At 37.1% G+C, this 20,873-nt stretch overlaps 1 long non-coding RNA gene across 1 annotated transcript in view; it reads right to left on the bottom strand.

Moving 5' to 3' along the window:
- LOC139075404 (uncharacterized) overlaps positions 1 to 13,818 on the bottom strand; it is a 48,535-nt gene extending 34,717 nt beyond the window's left edge. The window contains exon 1 of the long non-coding RNA XR_011525782.1: positions 13,698 to 13,818. This is a non-coding gene — a long non-coding RNA (uncharacterized lncRNA). The remainder of the gene's footprint in view (positions 1 to 13,697) is intronic.
- Positions 13,819 to 20,873: the final 7,055 nt, after the last annotated feature.

Here is a 20,873-nt window from a genome sequence, read left to right as displayed (position 1 = left end):
AGCCAAAGCTTGCCAAAATGACTTCAAGTTATCTTCTTTCTAGGGAACTTCACTAATTTAAACACATTTGTCTTTACAGCTTGCGATCTTCTTCTGCCTTGGAACATTCACTCATGGAAGATTTTCAAATAATGTTTATTTCAAAATCATCACTACTATGAATTAAAATATTACGGAGAAACAAAACAAGTCAAGGTGCATAGATGTTAACAAGTTCTTGCTCAGGTTCAGCACCAAATCCTAGATGACTGGGAGTAATTAGTGACAGTTCAAGAATTCTGAGATATCAAAAGTACCTTAAAGGATTAGTTGAAGCTTGACATGGAAAGACTTCTTAAAATTACATGAAGCGTAAGACCTGAGAAAAAGCTTTCCTTTGTAATTTAATAGGCAAAAATCTGAAAGTAAAATGTCCATATGCCCTTCGCAAGCCTTTTAGAAGTATTTTAGCTAGTTTGTGATAATTTGATTTGGACAATATTAAGTACTAATAAGGTATGGGAAAAAAATCTCCTAAGGATGCTGTTTTACGTGATAAAATAACATATGAAAAGCCACCTTGAAGTTCAAGGGGAAAAGAGAAAAAAGTGAACTTCAGAATGTTGATGTCTTTTCTTCTGAAATAACTGGTCATACCCAATAATGAACTGTGAACAATGCTGTGATTAGAGTTACTTTTTTTAAAGGATATTTATCTTGCAATACTCTCAAACTTACATAAAAGTTGCAAATAATTACAGAGAACTTTTTTCCAGAACCATTGAAGAGTAACTTGTTGATCTGGTGCCCATTCACTCTCAAATACCTTTGAGGCTAGATCCTATAAACAAGGACATTCTTCTACTGGATAATCACAATACAGGCATCAAACTCAAGAAACTGACAGTGGCATATTACTGCCATGTCATCTTCATATCCTATTCATGTTTTGCCAATTGTCTCAATAATATCTTTTATATTAAAAGAATCACACGTTACATTTACTTATCATGTCTTTTTAATGTCCTTCACTCTGGAACTCTTCCTCAGTCTCACTTTGACTTTCATAATCTCAAGATTTTTGAAGATTACAGGCCAGTTATTTTATAAAAGATCTCTCTACTGGGATTTTTAGAAGTTTCCTCCTCATGATTAGATTCTAATTATGCAACTTTGGCAGAAATATCAGAGAAATGATGCTATAACTCTTTTTCTCTCTGTAATTAGTAATTAATTTTGAAAGAAGTTTATTTTAAACTATGTAAAAATCCCAGTTCTCATCATATTTTCAATGTATTCATTTATTTAATTACATCAAAATAGACTGATGCATTCTAATTTTATTCAATGGCTTACAACCCATTATTATAATTACTTATATTGCTACTCAATTCATCCCAAATTTAATTAGTGGCAACCCCTTTCGGCTGGATCTTACATCCTTCTGATATATCCCTATCATTCTTTGAGCACTTCCTTACTTTATGGCACAAGATGTTCCAGCATCATCTTGTAATCCCTACCATTCAAGCCGTGGAATCAGCCATTCCTTTCTTTGAGTGGAAAATGGTATTTAGAAATCAAGATCTGAACATTTGATATGCCACTGTCTGTTGCTCCCAAACCCGCTTAGGGGACAAAATTAGGGAATACGTGTGTGTATGTGTGTGTGTGTGCATTCATTTATGTTTATGTTCATTTCTGTATCTGTATTTACACCAATCCATGGTTTTTACACCAATTCCAATGCAACACCGTAAGGTTCATTCCAGCTTTCTCCCTTTTCGTGTTTGTAACTCCCTCCTCTGACAGTGAGAAATTTGGTTCATATTATCCTTAATATACTTACATATTTGATCAATCCCCCCATAATTAACCAATTGCTCTTCACCTCCGCCTCCTCCTCCCTTGCATGGGCACTGTCCTCACCCCTTTGGGCTTCTGCTAGCTACTCTGAGCTGCCCCCTTGTACAGATGTCCTCATTGTGGTTAGCCTCAAACATGGCACTGAGATGACCCCATGCATACATGCCCCCCCCCTCCAAACTCAGGCTCTGCCCCCACACTGCGCAGATGTCCTCAGCCTCCTCGGACCCTCACCTTGCTCCCGGCCACCAGGACACCCCTCCCAACGCTCTCTTGTCTCCTCCCAAACCCCCTCCTCTCCCCTCCCTCCAACCAGACACCTACCTTACTCTCCCCTAAAGGGCTTTTTGACCAAATTGTTTCAGAGGAAAAAGAAGAGAACAGGAAAGGAAAGGGGAAGAGGAAGAGCCACTGTTGCTTTTTAAAAATTACTTCCCAACTTCCCTTGTGGGAATGGAGGTCAATTGTGTGGTGAGAGTATTTGCGGCAGATTTGACAACAGAAAATCTAAGTTGTATTTACAGAATGAACAGTTCTTTTACCCTAACTCAGAAAATTGTATGTAGGAGTTACACAATTTATTAGAGGTAATTCACTTTTTAACAAATTACATGTTAAATTAAAGTACTTCCTAAGAGGATAGCTTTAATAATGCAAGGAGGACTCCTTTTATCTACTTACACTAGGATCATTAAAATAGCATATTCACACACATCAAGTGCAGTGGAAGAGTGAAGCAATTATTTGGAGACTTTAAGACAAAAAAAAAAAACATTTTAAATTAGCCATATTGACAAAAGAAAGAATTATTTTGCCTAGAGTAGCCAGATAATTGCTTTAATTCTCGAAGTATGAAGTGTTCTTTACCACTAGAATGTCTTCCCTGCTTTATTAAAAGCAATTATCCCTTAATACAGGCTCTGACAATTTGTAGTACAAAGATTTTTTATCAGTCCAAAATTAGGGGCACTTAAGTATTCTAAAAGCTAGTTATTAGAGAAAGAGAAAGCAGGATTGCAGATGCATTGCCTGGAACGGTAGTCCATGCATTTAATTCCAGGATAGAAAATACAAATAATTTTGATAGCTTCTTCTGACTGGGAGTGAACAGTGCAAGAATTATGGAAATTTGTTGGCCAGCTGTGTAGAGATGTTTTCACAGTTAGCTATAATGTGGCCTATAAGCATCTGATTTTTAACCAGAGCAAATCAAATGCATCCCTCTCCAAAAAAAAAAAAGCAACAAACACAAATATTTCACATCATATAGAGTCTTCTTTTCAAGAAAATAGCATCACCTTATCAGGATAATTCAGTCTCTAAGAGAATCTTTATGGTACTGAGCAGGTCTTTTGTGGGCAATTCACTCCAATTTTTTCTGTCTTTGAGGCATTTATTAAGACACCTAGTTCAATTTGTCCCTATAGACTTCAGTTGTCAAAAGACAATGGGGCAGGGGAAGAGAGTAAAGAGAGGGATAGGAGATGAAAACAGTAGTGTACATTAGTGTTGTCTGTGATGTGAAACTGTGCTGTAACAGTGGAAGAAATAGTAATTCATAACTTCTCAGTGGTCATTCACTAAGAGATCCAAAGAACGATGATGCTTTCTCAACTCTTTTTTTTTTTTTTTTTTTTGACAAGTAATAAAATCTTTTCTGATTTTGGAAAACATAGTTTTCATCAATCACTTTTAAATATTTAAATGAGAGTGTGAGAGGAGATTGGTTTTGTGGTTTTTTCCACTAAGCAGAGTCAAATGTTCTGCATAATCTCTTTCAGTACATACTACAGTCCTGCCGGTTTCGTAGTCTCCTCATAACTCTTCCTACCTTCCAGCTGACTGTATTTCTCCCTGGATAAGCCTTCCACCAACGCCCTAACATAAAGAGATACAGCAAAGCTCAGACAGAGCCCTTTGATTTGCTGAGTCTGTAATTTGGTTCTTCATTATTCATACCATTGAGGTTCTTTCCCTCATGTTAACATGTGAAAATGGAGTCATTTGCTTTCTAACTTGAATAATTAAACAGCCTCTGCAAATGAATTAACTTTTTTCAAATAATAGGAAATAACTTCCTGTTTATAATCTCAGAGTTTTTCCCCAGAATCATCCATATCTCCTCTTCTCTCTCATCTACCAAATAAACTAAAGGTTAATACCAGCTCCATATGTACTATATATACATATATATGTAGTACATATGTGTCATATTCACATATATAATTGGACTTTATAGTAAACTGCATATAGTTCTCATTCCATAGTATCTTCAATTACTTTTAATTAATCCTCTTATGCTCATAAATTATACATAATAAGGTCATTTCATTTGTTTTGGATAGATGATTAGACTAGGTAGACCCCATCTGGAAATTATGTAGAAAATTCAGGGGTCCAGAGTAAACATATCAGATACGCTGATTCCCTGTGTAAATACAGAGTTCACAGAAAATGTTTCTAAGAGAAATTAAAGCCTAAATAAATACAGAATTATGCTAATTCATGGATTGGAAGACTCAATATTATGAAGATATCAATTCTCCCCTAAATTGATTTATAGATTCCATGCCATCTCAATAAAAAATCCCAGCAGGTTTTTTGTAGAAATTGTCAAGCTGTTTTTAAAATTTACAAGAAATACAAAGGACCTAAAATAGCCAGTCATTTTTTAGAAACAATAAAGTTGGAGGATTCACTCTACCTGATTTAAAGCTTTCTTTAAAACAAGAATAATCAAAATAGAGTGGTATCGGTGAAAGAGTAGACATATAAATCAATGGAACAGAGTAGAGCTCAGAAACAGACTCATGTGGTCAATTGATTTTTTTCAACAAAGATGCCAGGGCAATTCAAGGGCAAAAGGAAACTCTTTTCAGCAAAACGGTACTGAAACAACTGGATATCTATGTGGGAAAAAATAAACATCAATCCTTACCTCACACCATACCAAAAATTAACCAGAAATGAATCATAGATCTAAATGTCAAACCAAAACTATAAAAGTCCTGCAAGAAACCTTAAGAGAAAACCTTTGCAACCTTGAAGTAGGCAAAGATATCTTAAATAAGACACACAAACAATTGATAGAAGAAAATATTGGTAAACTGGACTTCATCAAAATTAAAAATTTTGCTCTTTGAAAACTGATATTAAAAGAATGAAAATTCAAAGACTGAAAGAAAATATGTGCAATACATTTGTATGACAAAGGATATGTATCCAGAACATATAAAGATTCTCTCTTACAACTCCATAAGAAGACAAAAGACCCAGTAAAAATTGAACAAAAGCCAAATACTGGAAAAAAAAACAAGACCATCGACAGGTGAATGGACAGACAAAATATGACATACCCATACATATAATTAATTAATTAATTAATTAGCTCCTGATGCACACAACTGTATGTATAAAACTCAAAATCATTACCTTGAGTGAAAGAAGCCAGACCCATACAGCATGATTCCATTTATATAAAAATTACATAAAATTCTAGAAAATGCAAACCAATCTACAGTGAGAGAGAAGAGCAGTGGTGGTTGTGGGCTCAGGGCAGAGGGAAGAATGACCTGCAAAGGGGCGCAAAGATCCTTTCACAGGTGATGGAATTGTTCCATGACTTGATTACGGTTGTAGCTTCACAAGAATATATGTCTCTCAAAACTCACCAAATATGTGCAGTTTATTGCACTTAAATTATACCTCACAATAATTGATTTTTAAAAATAAAATTGGGATAAACGGTACCTACTTCATGGGGTTTTCGTGAGTAATACCCAAGATAATGCACTCAATGCACTATGAGTTGCAAATAATAATTTAATGTATTTGCTATTTTTAATACCATCATTATTACTGCTATGACTAAGATTAATCAATATCTTTTGTATGTAATGAAAAGCTGAAATGTTTCCCATCTTTCTTTGATTGTGGTACTGATTTGCATATTAGTTGAGCCTCCTTAAAATTTTCTACTTAGGGGCCTGCCCAGTGGCGTAATGACTAAGTTCACATGCTCCACTTCAGTGGCCGGGGGTTCACAGGTCTGGATCCCGGGCACAGACCTACACACTGCTCATCAAGCCATGCTGTGGTAGCATCCCACAAATAAAATAGAGGAAGATTGACACAGATGTTAGCTTAGGAACAATGTTCCTCAAGCAAAAAGAGGAAGATTTGCAACAGATGTTAGCTTAGGGCCAATCTTCCTCACCACCCCCCCAAAAAAAATTCTACTTAGTTTCAAAAATGAGGTCTTGAACTAAATTGACATCAGAAAATTGGCTGCCCTGCTTTAGGCTGTATTCACAGAGCCCATGTGTGGTCAGATGCAGAAAGGTGAATGACTAGAAGCTCCATTCTGCCCCCCACTTTTTTTTCCGTTTTACAGACAGGTAACTTATTGGTGGTAGTCTTTTTGCCTTCAAAGAAAAGTACACGTAGATCTTTTTCTGGCATTTTTAGAATCTTTTTACTTGCTGAAAAAGAAGGCAAAACAGTGCCAGGGATTTTCCCACCAGATCTTAATCAAGAACAAAAGTAAAAAGTGTTCCCAATTTTACATTCTATCATCTCTAAGCCTTCTTATAACCCACTATTAGACCAAGAACACAGACACTGCATGTCAGAACTCTCCATACACTTCTTTCACTCCACAGCTTCAGTAGAGACAGGATAGAGATGACACCAGAGCCATACAACCATACCTGGATTTAGAAACTCTTGAACATTACAGCTAGGCCCTGGAAAATTAAAGATTAAGAGGATGAAGAAGTAGTTAATTAACCTAATTAAGAAAAATGCATTCTATAGATGTTTATTCAAGACAGAAGTGTTACTTCTTGGGGTTTTTTTCTTCTTTTTTGGCTTCAAGTGGGTTTTAAGTCTGTTTACTTGCTTATATGCTTGAATTAATTAAAATTTTACAGGCTTTAGGAATTATGGCTCCTTGAATGTTTCTGAAAAAAGAAAATCTTAAATAAAGAGTCAAAAGGAACCATAGCCAGTGTCTGTCCTAACAGATCTGAAAATCCACAAGAATTCTCAAGACAGCTTCTGGACAGTTTTCCTAGCCCTGTTTACAAAGCATCAGAAACAAACTATAGGATCAGAGATGCTTTGAACAGAGACAAAAGCCTTGATCACAGGACTTTTAGGAACAACGTTTAAAAACTGAGTGCAAAAGCACAGTGTGCATGAGCAAGCATTTGTTTCAAATATATTTGTGTAGGTAAACATTTATTACAAGGATACCTGTGGCTGACTGAATTGAGGAAGAATGGTTGGAGAGGGGAAAGAAGACCATCTAGAATTCGCAGAAAATAGAAAGAAACTTTTGGACTGCCTGCAGTCTTCGCTGATTTTCCTCTTGCTCGGGCATTGCTTTCAGAGTGAGATATTGCTCAGGGATGTCCTGTTTATCTGCTAAGAGTACAAGTGGGTCCTGTGCCTTCCTTTAGTGCGTGATTAATCTGTTTGGTTTTTGAAGACGTTCAGTCTGGGATCCATCCAAGGTATTTTACAGAATTATCAGGTATTTCATCTGATGTATGAGGACCCATAAAAACAAAGAAATACTGCAGGCCTGGGTTAGCATTACCAGAGCTGCGAGTGTCTTCCAGAGTTTTGTCTGTGCTGAAAGTCGAGAAAACATTCCTGGATGTGATAGTCATTAGGCTGTGGGCTCTCTTGAAAGGGAGGCCTAAGAAACTTTGCCAACTGAGTCATGTAAAACCAGACTGGACCCGGCCCTGGGGGACACTGGGCATAGTCAGAAAAGAGGCTGGACAACCCCAGCCAAATGGGCCTTGCTAAAAAACAAAATTCGATTGAGTCAATTTGAAGATCTAATTGGCTTTATTCAAGGATTCATGAATTAGGCAGCATCCAATCTAGCAAATAGAAAGGAGCTCCAAAGAGCTGCAGAAAAGGAAAGCTTTTAAAGGCAGAAAGAGGATAGGAAAAGGAAGTTTATTAGCAAAGGGTGGATTGTTTCAGGCAAGGTCACATTCCTAGGGGGGATGGAAGTGGCCTATTTGTAGGATTATCTCACTCAGTGCTGACCAGGTAATTCCAGATTGACTAATTAAAGGTTGCATCCCTGGGAGAGGCTGACACTGTAATTTGATTAGATTTACGTCTTGGTTTGCTGACATTCGGCTTAGCACAAGTGACTCCATTTTGGGCCTGTTGTCTCTTTCTTTTAACAATCTTTTCTTCTCTAATTCTTATATTTGTTTTCAAAATGTGTTCTTCTTATTAATAAACTGAAGACTACAAGTAACTACAGAATAAAACCTTATGATTTACAATCCAGAGGCCTGATTTTCTTGTTGTTATAATGGAATTCAGTCATGTTTCTCTTCTCTGGAAGTCCCTTATTTGTACGGGAACAAACACTTTTAACCAAAATTGGAACATATGGGACTGAAATTATTTCTAACTATGGGACCAACTGTTTGAAATGCAGGCAATATGGTCACCATAGATAGCTGCTAACTCTGGCTGCACAGAACAAAGTCACAGGAAAACAGCAAAATAAATCTGGATGTCATCAAGTCCTTGTAAGAATTCTTCAGTGCTTCACTCATAAGATACTCCTCAACTTCTTCCACGATCAGTTTAATTATTTTATATCTAATTCTAACAGTCTACTGTGATTTAGTGCTATAATAAAAAATATGTATTTGGTCTTGATATACCCCCCATTCCTGGCCCAGACCTCCTAAAACCTTTGCAATTTCCTGAGTGATAGGACCATCTTTTGTTATAGTATTTGGTCTTTGTTCCTGGTTCCTGACACAAGAGCTTCTAAAACACTTGGAATTTCCTGAGTGATAAGGGTGATAGGAGCATTTTTGTTACTCATAAGCCCCTTTCAACCAGACCTAAGTTTATGCTAATGATGTGACTCCTGGTGGGCCCCTAGATAACCAGGGGCTGCCCCAGATGACTTCAGATAGCTTCCTCTGGCTGTTAGAGGAACCAACCACATGATTAGAAGGTTGGAACTTTAGTCCCCACTCCCCAACCTCCTGGGAGGGAAGAGGGGCTGGAGATTGAGTTAATCACCAATAGCCAATGATTTAATCAGTCATGCCTACATAATGGAACCTCCATAAAACTTTTAAAGAACAGGGTTCAGAGAGCTTCCAGATCAGTGAACACACTGAGGTGCTGGAAAGGTGGTGCCTGGAGAGCGTCTGGAAGCTCCATGTCCCGTCCCACACACCTTACCCCGACTCCTTACCCCGACACCTTACTTATTGAATTGTAAGACACACAGTTGGTGTCCAGAGAGTTAGAGAACTGGTAGATGTGGGGGAAAAAACCCACACATTTGGTGTCAGAAGTGTTTTGTCTAAGAGACAGATTATAGTTTCTACCTAAACTGAGTTTCGGAGCCCTCCAGAATTATTAGAAGCAACAAAAATGGGGACAGGAAGAAGGAGATATACAGAGGCAGTCATACACACAAGAGAGAGAAGTGACCCATCAGAGATTGATATGGGAAGGATATTAAATTATCAAGAACTCCAAAAGCTTGTGGTCTCCTCATTGTACTTAAATGATGTCTAATATAGTTAGGGGCAAAAAAGTCCACAGGACACTAGAAGCCTGAAGCGTCTCCTGGAATGCAGCATAGCATTGTGATTAAGCGTGTAGACTGTGAGACCACAGCCCGGGTTTGAATTCTGGTAGCTGCCTCCTGGCACCTACCTGTGCCTCAGGTCTCAGTTTTCTCAACTGTCAAAGGGGTAGAATAGTATCTACCTCACAAGATTATTGTGATAGTTATATGACTTAATACACGTAACATGCTTTCAACAGTGCTTAGCCCATTATGAGCACTATGTAAAGGTCAGCGATGATAATTGTGTATGCACATATAAGTTGAAGAGTCTGGATCATAATAATAATTATCCTTTGCAGACTGGTAGGCAGGACAAAAATCATTATCAATCATGCCCTACCTCTGATTTTACAGATTAAAGAAAGCAAAGCTCACATCTTAATTAGCATCTTGTCTAAATCATGAAAACAAAGTAATGTGGTGAAGATTTAAAAATGGTGACATTAGATGATTCCTAATTTATTTTTGAGAAGAGTCCATTTTTAAAAAGTAATTGAACTAAAATATGTTTTTGCTACTGTTGCCTAGAGAAATAAGGTAGACATGTCTGGAAAAAGTCGTATAGGTAAATCTTATCTCCTAATGATACCAGGGAAAAGAAGTGGCTCATGAAGAACCTATATATACTATATGCTTTATTCTTGATTATGTTGTTTTGTTTTCGGGAGTTTAAAAAAAATTCCCACTTTTCTATCACCTCTCTTACACAAAGATCCTTACCCAAAACTTCAAACAGAATTCTGAACTCAAAGATACCTCACAGTGGGAGCAATTAATAAGTGATCAATGGCTTGATTATTTAAATAAAACACTCAAAGGAAATTGAGAAAAGCCAAGTATCTGTGCTAGGACTTACCTTCGAGTCTTCATTCAAATTAGTGGTTCTAAATTATATGATATGTATAGATTTGTAACAGGTTTGTCATAACTGCTTAAAATAAAGTCTAGTGAATAGCAACCAATAACATTCTAAGTAACTGTCATTAGCTGCCACACAGGAATCCTAAACACAAATTTCCGGGGACAAGGCTTTAGACAAGTTGGCTTCTAACCTAGTGGTTAAGTACACATACTAGGAGCTGAATTCAAGTCCTAAATACGTCATTTTTTAGCTGAGTGACTTTCAGTTAAATCCTTAAGCCTCAGTTGCTCTGTTTTATTAATAAGGAGGCTATGAAGCCCACAGAGATTAAGTGACATATTCAAAGTGACATAGCTAGGAATGTAGTGAAACGTGGCTAATAGTAGTTACTAACATTTGCTGAGAGCTATCCATATTGCCAGCTTGTGCCAAACACTTTACCGCATCATATCATTTAACCTTCAGAATAACCTACAAGGTATCATTTACTATTATCCCTATTCTTAGGTAAGGAACGTAAAACTTGGAGAGGTTGAATTTCCTAAGGCTCATTGCCAGCAATTGCAAAGCTGTGATAATAGAACAGTGCCTGGCAATTTAGTAAGATTTCAAATAATGTTAGTTATTATTAGGATTATTAGCATTATTGAGTCACCATTTAACACCCAGTTTACTCTGGATGAGTAACATAATATTTCCGGGCCTTATCAATAAAATTTGAATAATAATAATGTCTGACCTACCTATCTCTCAGGTTTACTGTCATGATCAAATTAGAAACGTGAAAATGCTTTGTAAAGTTTAAGAACATGTAGTTGCCAACTTACTTGAATTATTTTAGACAGCTAATTTTCGACAAGGGAGCCAAGAGCATACAAGGGAGAAGGGAGGGTCTCTTCAATAAATGGTGTTGGGAAAACTGGACAGCCACATGCAAAAGAATGAAAGTAGACCATTCCCTTACACCATGCACAAAAATCAACTCAAAATGGATTAAATACTTGAATGTAAGACCCGAAACCATGAGACTTCTAGAAGAAAACATAGGCAGTACGCTCTATGACATTGGTCTGAGCAGCATATTGTCAAGTCCCATGTCTGACCGGGCAAGGGAAACAAAAGAAAAAATGAACAAATGGGACTACATCAAACTAAAAAGCTTCTGCATAGCAAAAGAAACCATCAACAAAACGAAAAGACAACCTAACAATTGGGAGAAGATATTTGCAAACCACATATCAGATAAGGGGCTAATATCCAAAATATACAAAGAACTCACACAGCTCAACAACAAAAAAAAACAACAATCCAATTAGAAAATGGGCAAAAGATCTGAACAGAGATTTCTCCAAAGAAGATATACGGATGGCCAACAGGCATATGAAAAGATGCTCAATGTCATTAGCTATCAGGGAAATGCAAATCAAAACTACAATGAGGTGTCACCTCACTCCAGTCAGAATGGCTGTAATTAACAAGACAGGAAACAGCAAATGTTGGAGAGGGTGTGGAGAGAAGGGAACCCTTGTTCACTGCTGGTGGCAGTGCAAACTGGTGCAGCCACTATGGAAAGCAGTATGGACTATCCTCAGAAAATTAAGATAAATCTACCATATGATCCAGCTATCCCACTGCTGGGTATTTATCCAAAGAACTTGAAAACACAAAGGCACAAAGATACTTGCACCCCTATGTTCATTGCGGCATTATACACAATAGCCAAGACTTGGAAGCAACCTAGGTGCCCATCAAGGGAGGAATGGATAAAGAAGATGTGGTATTTATACATGATGGACTACTACTCAGCCATGAGAAATTATGAAATCGGCCATTTGTGACAACATGGATGGACCTTGAGGGTATTATGCTGAGTGAAATAAGTCAGAGGGAGAAAGTCAAATACCATATGATCTCCCTCATAAATAGAAGATAAAAACAATGACAAACCAACACATAGCATTGGAGATTGGGGTTGGTGGTTACCATAGGGGAAGCGGGGAGGAGGGAGGGCAAAGGGGTGACTAAGCTCACATGTGAGGGGTTGGACTATAATTAGTTTTGAGGTGGTAAAGATGATGTACTCTACACAGAATTCAAAATATACTATGATATACATCTGAAAATAAACAAATAAATGGAAAAAATTGTTTTAGAAGCAATTATTAATATTTTCAGATCAAAAGCATTCAGTACTCAAAATGGAGGTAAAGAAAAGATGAAAAATAAAGACATAGATCTCTTATCACAAGGAAACAGACATGGAATATGGATAATAAAGTCATGGATTTAAAGAAGGCATTGAGCTGTTCAGATGAAGCTAGAAATTAGATCACGCTTTTTAGAACACCCGGGACTTATTATCTGTTTTGATGGCTTTACCAATATGATCACATCTGCTGACTCTCTTCCCACAGCTTCTTAGAATGTCTGGCCATTGATGGTACCTTCTTGATTTCTAAGGCTATTGTAGGCTTATTATTTAAAGCTACATAGATAAATAGATACATGGTAGATAGACGAGAGAGAGAGAGATTGAGGAGAGAGCGATCTTTTCTATCATTTAAATTGGAACTTTCTAGGGTAACACACATGTGGCTCTGTGTACAATTTTCTATCAAAAATTTACAACATTAATTTCCCCATTTCCATAATAAAGAGTCAATAAGTATGCTATATAACTGAACTATGATTATTTAAGTATTCTACTTAGAATCATAAATGCAACCATGAAAAATAAAATGAAAAACAAACATCTAACACAATCCCTGAGGTGGAAGCAGAAGAGGAGGCAGTAAACAGTGTAGTTATGTCAGATTCTTCATCTTTTGTGACAAGAAATCAAATGATCTGGTCCAAAGTCAAAAATCAAGAAATAGAGCATATCGTGCACATTTTTAATGCTGCTACCAAAAGAAACCAAAACAGAAACTGATAGTAGCTGTAGCCTCTAGGAAATAAAAGCTTGGGTTGAGGGGTGAGTAGTGGCGTTTGAAGAGAATTTTCCTTCTTATGTGTATTTGTCTATAATATTTGAATTTTTCAAATTTCTTTAGTGCAAAAAAATTGGTTTATTTAAGCCATGAATCCTTTTAGTGGCTCCTTTTATCTTCAGGATCAAGTTCAAACTTCTTGGAGTGTCTATTAGGCCCTTCATGATCCGCCATCTCTATTTCTCCAGGCTCCTCTCCCTGCAATCTCCCACATGGAGTTCTTCCTCCCTACTTTAACAATCTACATGTCGTACCCCTCTGTGCCTTATCGATTGGCTATGATGCACAGTGAGAAATATATTTGATAATATGACATAAATGTATATACATTTATATAACAGAATTGCCCAAAAGAGCATCTTACCAGATTCAATGCCTTCTGATATTTTCTGTTCCATTCTATTTTACTTTTAAATGTCAGTCCTGATTTTGTTTGGATTTCACATTTATTTCATGAACCACTAACTGTCACCAACTTCAGTTTGAAAAAACTGCCTTTGCACATTCTGATCCCTTGACCTACATTCTGATCACTTGCTCACTCCCCTGGGTAAATCACTTTCAGCCTTCAAATCTCAGCTCAAGAATCAGCTCCTCCTAGATGCCTCCTGTGACCAATGAGCAGATGGAATAAGCTGCTTTGCCCCTAGGGTCTGCCTCTGTGTTCCTATAACATTACTGCTGTGGCACTTTCTGTTCTGTTTGGTTCTTGACTCTCTCCTCCACTAAATTACTTTCTTTAATACTGCCTCATTCAGTATTAAACATCCTTTCCCTGGCATATAGTATGTGTTCATTAAATGTATTATTTTAATGTTGAATGAATGAATCTGTCAGTTTGAAACCAGGCCAATTTACTAAAGGATCAATTTGCCAAAACACTCAAATTCACCAAATTCACTAATTTACCAAATATGTTCTAAAGAACATTTTAAAATTGTATTCAGTGGCTATGAACATATTATTCGTATTATATTTAAATTAGCTGTCATTGAATTGGTCATTTAGTGAATTGACTTATAAAAAATTAGTTGTTAGTAAATTGGTTTTAGGAAAATTGTGTTACTTGTGAATTGATTAAGAGCCCATAACTTTTCCTATTTAACAAATAACAACAATTATATTTTTTTCTTCTCAAGAATATTGTACATGGTAATATAATTTGTGTGAAAATTGGATGGGGGTACTTTGGAAGTTTCTATATATTCCTAAGAAAATGTTATTACTTCTTTTTATTTACATGGCTAGTATGACCAAAACTGATTCTCCCTGAATTGGCTGCTATGTGCTACTTAGAAAAATAGTTTTGCTCGTCTCAATCTCAGACTTCTTATGCTTAGTTGATACAAAAGCATTTATATCAACTTGTCTGGTAGCTACTCCATGTGAAATCCAACTATAAAAAGAGACCTTATCTTTGTCTGTGCTGCTATAACAAAGTACCATAGACTGGGTGGCTTAGAAAACAACAGGCATTTAATTCTCACAGTTCTGGAGGCTGGGAAGTTCAAGATCAAGGTGCCAGCAGATTCAGTGTCTGGTGAGGATGTACTTCCTGGCTTATAGACAGCCATTTTCCTGCTATGACCTCACATGGCCAAAGGGACAAGGGCGCTCTCTCGGTCTGTTTTATTAGGATTCTGATCCCATTCATGAGGGCTCTGCCGTCATGACATAATCACCTGCCAAAACCCTCACCTTTCAATACCATCACATTGAGGGTTAGGTTTTTAACATATGAATTTGGAGGGAACATAAGCATTCTGTCTATAGCAAACCCCAAAGTAGGACTACATTGAGTGTTGGGCACTGAATATGCCATCTTACTGACCAACTGAAATGAGCACTCTCCTTCAGTGCTATCTTCTAGTATTATTCATGGATTGTTCACAGAAGATGGCTTTAGAAATAATGAATAAAATCCAAAATAAATCTATGGAATTTAGCATAGGCTTAATAAAAGCTAATTATTATTATTATCATTATTATTATTACTCAGTTGTTACTTGTGGTTTAATCTAATATCTTGAAATGATATACAATTAAAGTTTAAAGCAGCCATATCCCCTGTAACATTTCACAATAAAATATGATACAAAGAAGTGACTCTGCACTTCACAAATCCATGGCAGCTTAAAGAAATGTATTAGCCTTCAGGACCCTTGGATTTTTTTTTCTTCCCTGTGATCTTCAATTATATCCTTGTGATATTTATTTAACTACGCTTTATGCCATAAAGAAAAAGGAAATGTTAGGAGTTGGATGTTGTCTTTAGTTAGTAGAATACATGTAATACCTCCACCAAGGTAACTGGAAAATTCTCTCTCAACCAACTTTCTTTACTCTCTGCTGACAGCAGACATTTATGCAACAATCTGTGTGTAGTACCTCCGTCTACAATTCAGCTATACCACTTTGGCACATTGCCTGAATAAGCTATGATCTAGTAGTAAGAGGAAAAAAAGAAGGGGTACTGCTCCTCTCCCCCCACTTTTTCCCACAAAATGCTGCAAAGATTTAGTCCTGACAAAGCAAACGGGACAGACTGGGGAAGGATATTTTCTCCTATAATAAAACGATGAGTTTCTCCAGCGTGTCTCACACAGACAAAATATAAGGTAGTTATGCAGGTGTCAGTTCTGTGTTGGGTGTAGTTCAGAGATGGATAAATTCTGACTATTCATAACCCTTTCCTGTCATATTTAAACTAATTAATATTCACTCATTAGCAATAAACCTATTTGGAAGCTTTTCCTTACTAACATGGACCCTCTGTTTTAACAGTAAACGTCCTGCCTGCTTCATAGTTGTTTTTTTCACATGCACATATTTCCATCGGGTGTTTATGATGATGATCACCCATTGTTTGTTTATTGTTGGCAGAGGCCATGTCCAATCTTCCAGATGTTCATTCACCAATAGTTACCTGTGGGTGCTAAGACAATGCCCATTAAAATTTCAAGTATCTTAATATGTTTACAAGAAAGAGCTATGTTCCAAAAGTTCAGGCTGAGCAGTGAAAAAATAATAGACATTTTCCAACTGGAAGTGTACCCTGTGAAAGGATGCATCTGAAACCTCCTAGTCTACGGTTCCCATGAAAAGAAGTGCGAGAGTCAGATGACTCAGCAGATTTTAAGTGCTCATTTCCTTAGGAGGAGGTTAAACTTAATGTCAAGTGTTGAGTGAGATTTGACTGCTTTTCCAGGTGCCCAGGACATCTTTGTAAACACAGGAGTTAGAGATGAATACAACTCATTTATTCATGATGTTTGCATGACTTAAACCTTTTCACATGTGCCTGGACCAGAGAAGCTCAGAAACATCTGAGTAAATGCCAACATGATTTATGGAGAGGCTTCTTCTCTCACACCAAGACCACAAACATTTAAGGTGGATGCAGTCCAACGTGGAGGGAGAAGCAGCTTCCTGGACCAAGCTGGAGAAACGAGTGCAAGACATTCTGGGAGGGTCTAGGAAAGCTATGTACCACTGAAAAGATCATCCACTCAATAAATGATAAAAAGCCTCCTTTTGGAAGAAGATTTTTTTTTTTCCTGCTAATGCAATTGCCTTTAACAACTGGGTCTATAACAATAAGAAATTTTATATTTGTCTTTAACATAAGACAGAAGAAACAACATACCACAGACTTGAGGAAAGGCAAATAGAGGGAACAGAGAAATGGGTTAGGAAGAGAAATAGGCCTTTTTTTGCCTCTAGTGGAATATTTTCAAAACTAAAGATTTCTCTTCTAAGGACTATTTGACCATTCTTTTCTCTTGAGACTGGCCCTTAGATGAGCTAGCTCTCTTTAATCTATAACAGTTCTCCACTCTCCCAAGCTCTGCTGAAGAGTAAAAGTTGAATGTATTTCCTCATAACTTTACTTGTGAATAAGACAGTATCTGCTTTTCAAAAACTTTTGGGAGACAGATCCTCTTTTTATCATAAATGACTCTGACAACCATCAATTCACTTTACAAACTAGACATCCAAAGGAAATAACTTTTCTTTATATATATATATATATATATATATATATATATATATATACATTTTGTATATATATGTATTTTTGTGGGGGGTGGCAAAGATTTGCTCTAAGCTAACATCCGTTGCCAATCTTCCTCCTTTTTTTTATACTTGAGGAAGATTAGTGCTGAGCTAACATCTGTGCCAGTCTTTCTCTATTTTGCATGTGGGATGCCTCCACAGCATGGCTCATGAGTGGAGTAGGTCTGCACCCAGGATCCAAATCCACGAACCCAAGCTGCCAAGGTAGAGGGCATGGACCTTTAACCCCTTTACCCACTCAGCTATGGGGCCAGCCCCTTTATATTTTTTTTTTTACTGTGGTAAAATATACATAATATAAAATTTACCATTATATGCACTTTTAAGTGTGCAGTTGTTAATGCATCAAATACATTCACATTGTTGTGTAACCATCACTATCATCCATCTCCAGAATTTTTTCTTTTTTTTCCCCAGGTTTACTGAGATATAGTTGATATATAATGTTGTGTAGGTTTAAATTGTACAATGTGTTGATTTGATACACATATATTGCAAAATGATTGCCACCATAGCATTAGCTAACACCCCATCACATCACATAATTACCATTTCTTTTTTTGTGGTGAGAACATTTAACTCTTTACTCTTTTAACACCTTTCAAGTAAATGATACAGTATTAACTATAATCTCCAAGTTGCACATTAAATCCCCAGAACTTATTCATCTTATAACTGGAGGTTTGCACCCTTTGACCAACATCTTTCCATTTCCCTCACCCCTCAGCCTCTGGCAACCACCGCTCTGCTCTCTGTTTCTAAGAGTTTGGGTCTTTTAGCTTCTACATATAAGTGATATCATAGAGTATTTGTCTTTCTCTGTCTGACTTATTTCACTTAGCAGAATGCCCTCAAGTTTCACCTATGTTGTTGCAAATGGCAGAATTCAAAGGAAATAACTTTTGATTGGCATAAATTGATATGTAAATAACTTTAGCAATTTAATTGTGAACAATGACCATGATATTCTAAACAATTTATTTTCATAGTTTTGATGAAGAAAATATTTAAAATATATAAAAATATAAAATATGAAATATTTTATAAATTATTAAAAATCTGAAGAGTATTATAAGTAATTCAATTCCCAAGATTTGTTGTACTGCCCAAGGAAAATTAAATAAATACAAACTCCAATGGAAATTTTAAGTATGTTGCTCTCCTAAAGCATTAAAAACTTTTTCTTGGGGGGGCTGGCCCCGTGGCTGAGTGGTTAAGTTCGTGTGCTCCGCTGCAGGCAGCCCAGTGTTTCGTTGGTTCGAATCCTGGGCGCGGACATGGCACTGCTCATCAAACCACGCTGAGGCAGCAGCCCACATGCCACAATTAGAAGGACCCACAACAAAGAATATACAACTATGTACTGGGGGGCTATGGGGAGAAAAAGAAAAAAAATTAAAAAATCTTTAAAAAAAAAAAACAAAACTTTTTCTTGGGCCAGCCCTGGTGGCCGAGTGGTTAAGTTCATCATGCTCTGCTTCAGGGGCCTGGGTTCAGTTCCCGGGCATGGACCTACACCACTCTGTTAGCCGCCATGCTGTGCTGCTGGCCCATATACTGAAAAATAGAGGAAGATTGGCACGGATGTTAGCTCAGGGCAAATCTTGCTCAGCAAAAAAACGCATTTCTTCTTAAAATGTATAAGATAAACTTAAATTTTAAGGATCATAAACTCCATGAACCTTTCTCCAAAGTCCACATGAAAATGAGTAGGAAGAGCCACTCATCTGTGTGTAATGAAGACTATGCAAATTGTCATGAGGCAATTTAATTTTGCTCACTCACTATTCCAATTCCAAAGCCAGTACGATGGAACCATGTCCCCATCTCCACCTGCCTTGCCAGAAGGGCACCTTCTGCAGAGGGAGAACAATGAGTTAATGAGGGGTGGGAGAAGACATCAAGGACCAGCTGGGTCCCAGAGCCATAGCTGAAAAACCAGCCCCGGAGCTTGCCAGGCCTTAATAGCCTCATCTCAGGTACTATAAAGCAACAAATCATAATTCAGTTGGTTCTTGATCATTTTTAAAGAATTTTTTAGGGGACTAAAGTATTTTTTAGAGGACTAGAAGATCGTTTCAAAATCTAAGGGGGAGTCTAGTATCACAACCTGCTCCCAAGTTACTTTCAAACAAACAACATTAGGTGAATTGTTCTTGTTTATCAACCAGCTTTTGACAACAAACGGATTCAAGCTGGTGAAGACTAATCAAACCTTGATGGGCTTGGGGCTGTCTTGAAATAAACTCCTCCCCTGGGTTTTGAAGGCATCAGCTCTGGCAGATGAGACCCGCAGTCCATCAGATGTGCGAGTGCATCATGTAAACGACACCCTCTGGACTGGCCTTATTTGTTCTTATGAAATTCCTGTCAGTTTCGAGACATAAATAATTTAAGCAAATGGCTTTGGACACCAGAGACCACCAATTATTATTGTGTCACCAACTCACCACCGCTTGTTTTGGTCACCAGAGTATTTCTTTTAAAAAACCCAGCCTTCTAGACCCAGAATAAGCAATTTTCTTCCCCTCCAATTTCTTTCAAATTCGTTTTATTTGTATTTTGAAAGAAGAAGCGGAAATTTATCATTTAGAACAACTTTTGTGTCTCTTTGATTCCTCTACAAAAGTTCAAATATAGCAGAGTTGGGAATTAAATAGTACAAGCAATTACATCAGAAAAATGGAGTAAAGCACTCTCAGTATTTTCAAAAGAACCATAAAATTCCCAGAATACAATCAACACGTTTAAGAATTCAAGAGAGAGAATTACAGTGCTTGCATCAGCCTAATAACTGAAATGAATCCAGCATTTCCATTTTAAAGCCACTAATCCAAGAATAAAGGGGAGATGAAACAAACTCAGACACAAAAGGAGCTATGTCTGAGACAGGGCCCTGTGACGCTGCCTCAAGTTTAGGGTTACCTCTGATAGAGCCAGAAGTTGCTAGGTGGGCTGCAAAGTCACGTCGCTTTCCTGATCTTGCCTGCTTTGTCATGAGCAGGGCGATGACCAATGGCATTGATGTCTATATCATTGACTCCATTTAATAAGAATTTTATTATGTCACATTCTCTTCTCTTTTTTCAGTTCTACACTGTGCACTATAAATAATTATCAGAATATTTTTCTTTTTATACTTTAAGTGTAACGCCACAAGTTCCGTAGCCTCAGCTAGCAGCAAAAACGAATCTACTGAAAATTATTAACAGTACCATGACTTATCCTTGAAGACAAGCACTTTCCAGAACTGAAGCTACTTCATTTTGGTTCTGCTCTTCATATCTCCATAGGAGAGGAAAAAAAGAGAGTTCCAGATGCTGAATTGACTTTCTGCAGTTTAAGTTGCTGTTCTATGGTGATTAAATGAAGCTCCACGAGGCACTTAGCCAGACCAGTCAATAAGTTATTAGTGCCATCAACACTGTTTTGTCATAGCTAAGACCCAAATTCAGTGATTATT

Source organism: Equus przewalskii, chromosome 13 (assembly GCF_037783145.1).
Source record: "Equus przewalskii isolate Varuska chromosome 13, EquPr2, whole genome shotgun sequence".
Classification (NCBI taxonomy): domain Eukaryota; kingdom Metazoa; phylum Chordata; class Mammalia; order Perissodactyla; family Equidae; genus Equus; species Equus przewalskii.
Note: the sequence above shows the minus strand (reverse complement) of the source record. Positions and strands in the feature narration are given on the sequence as shown.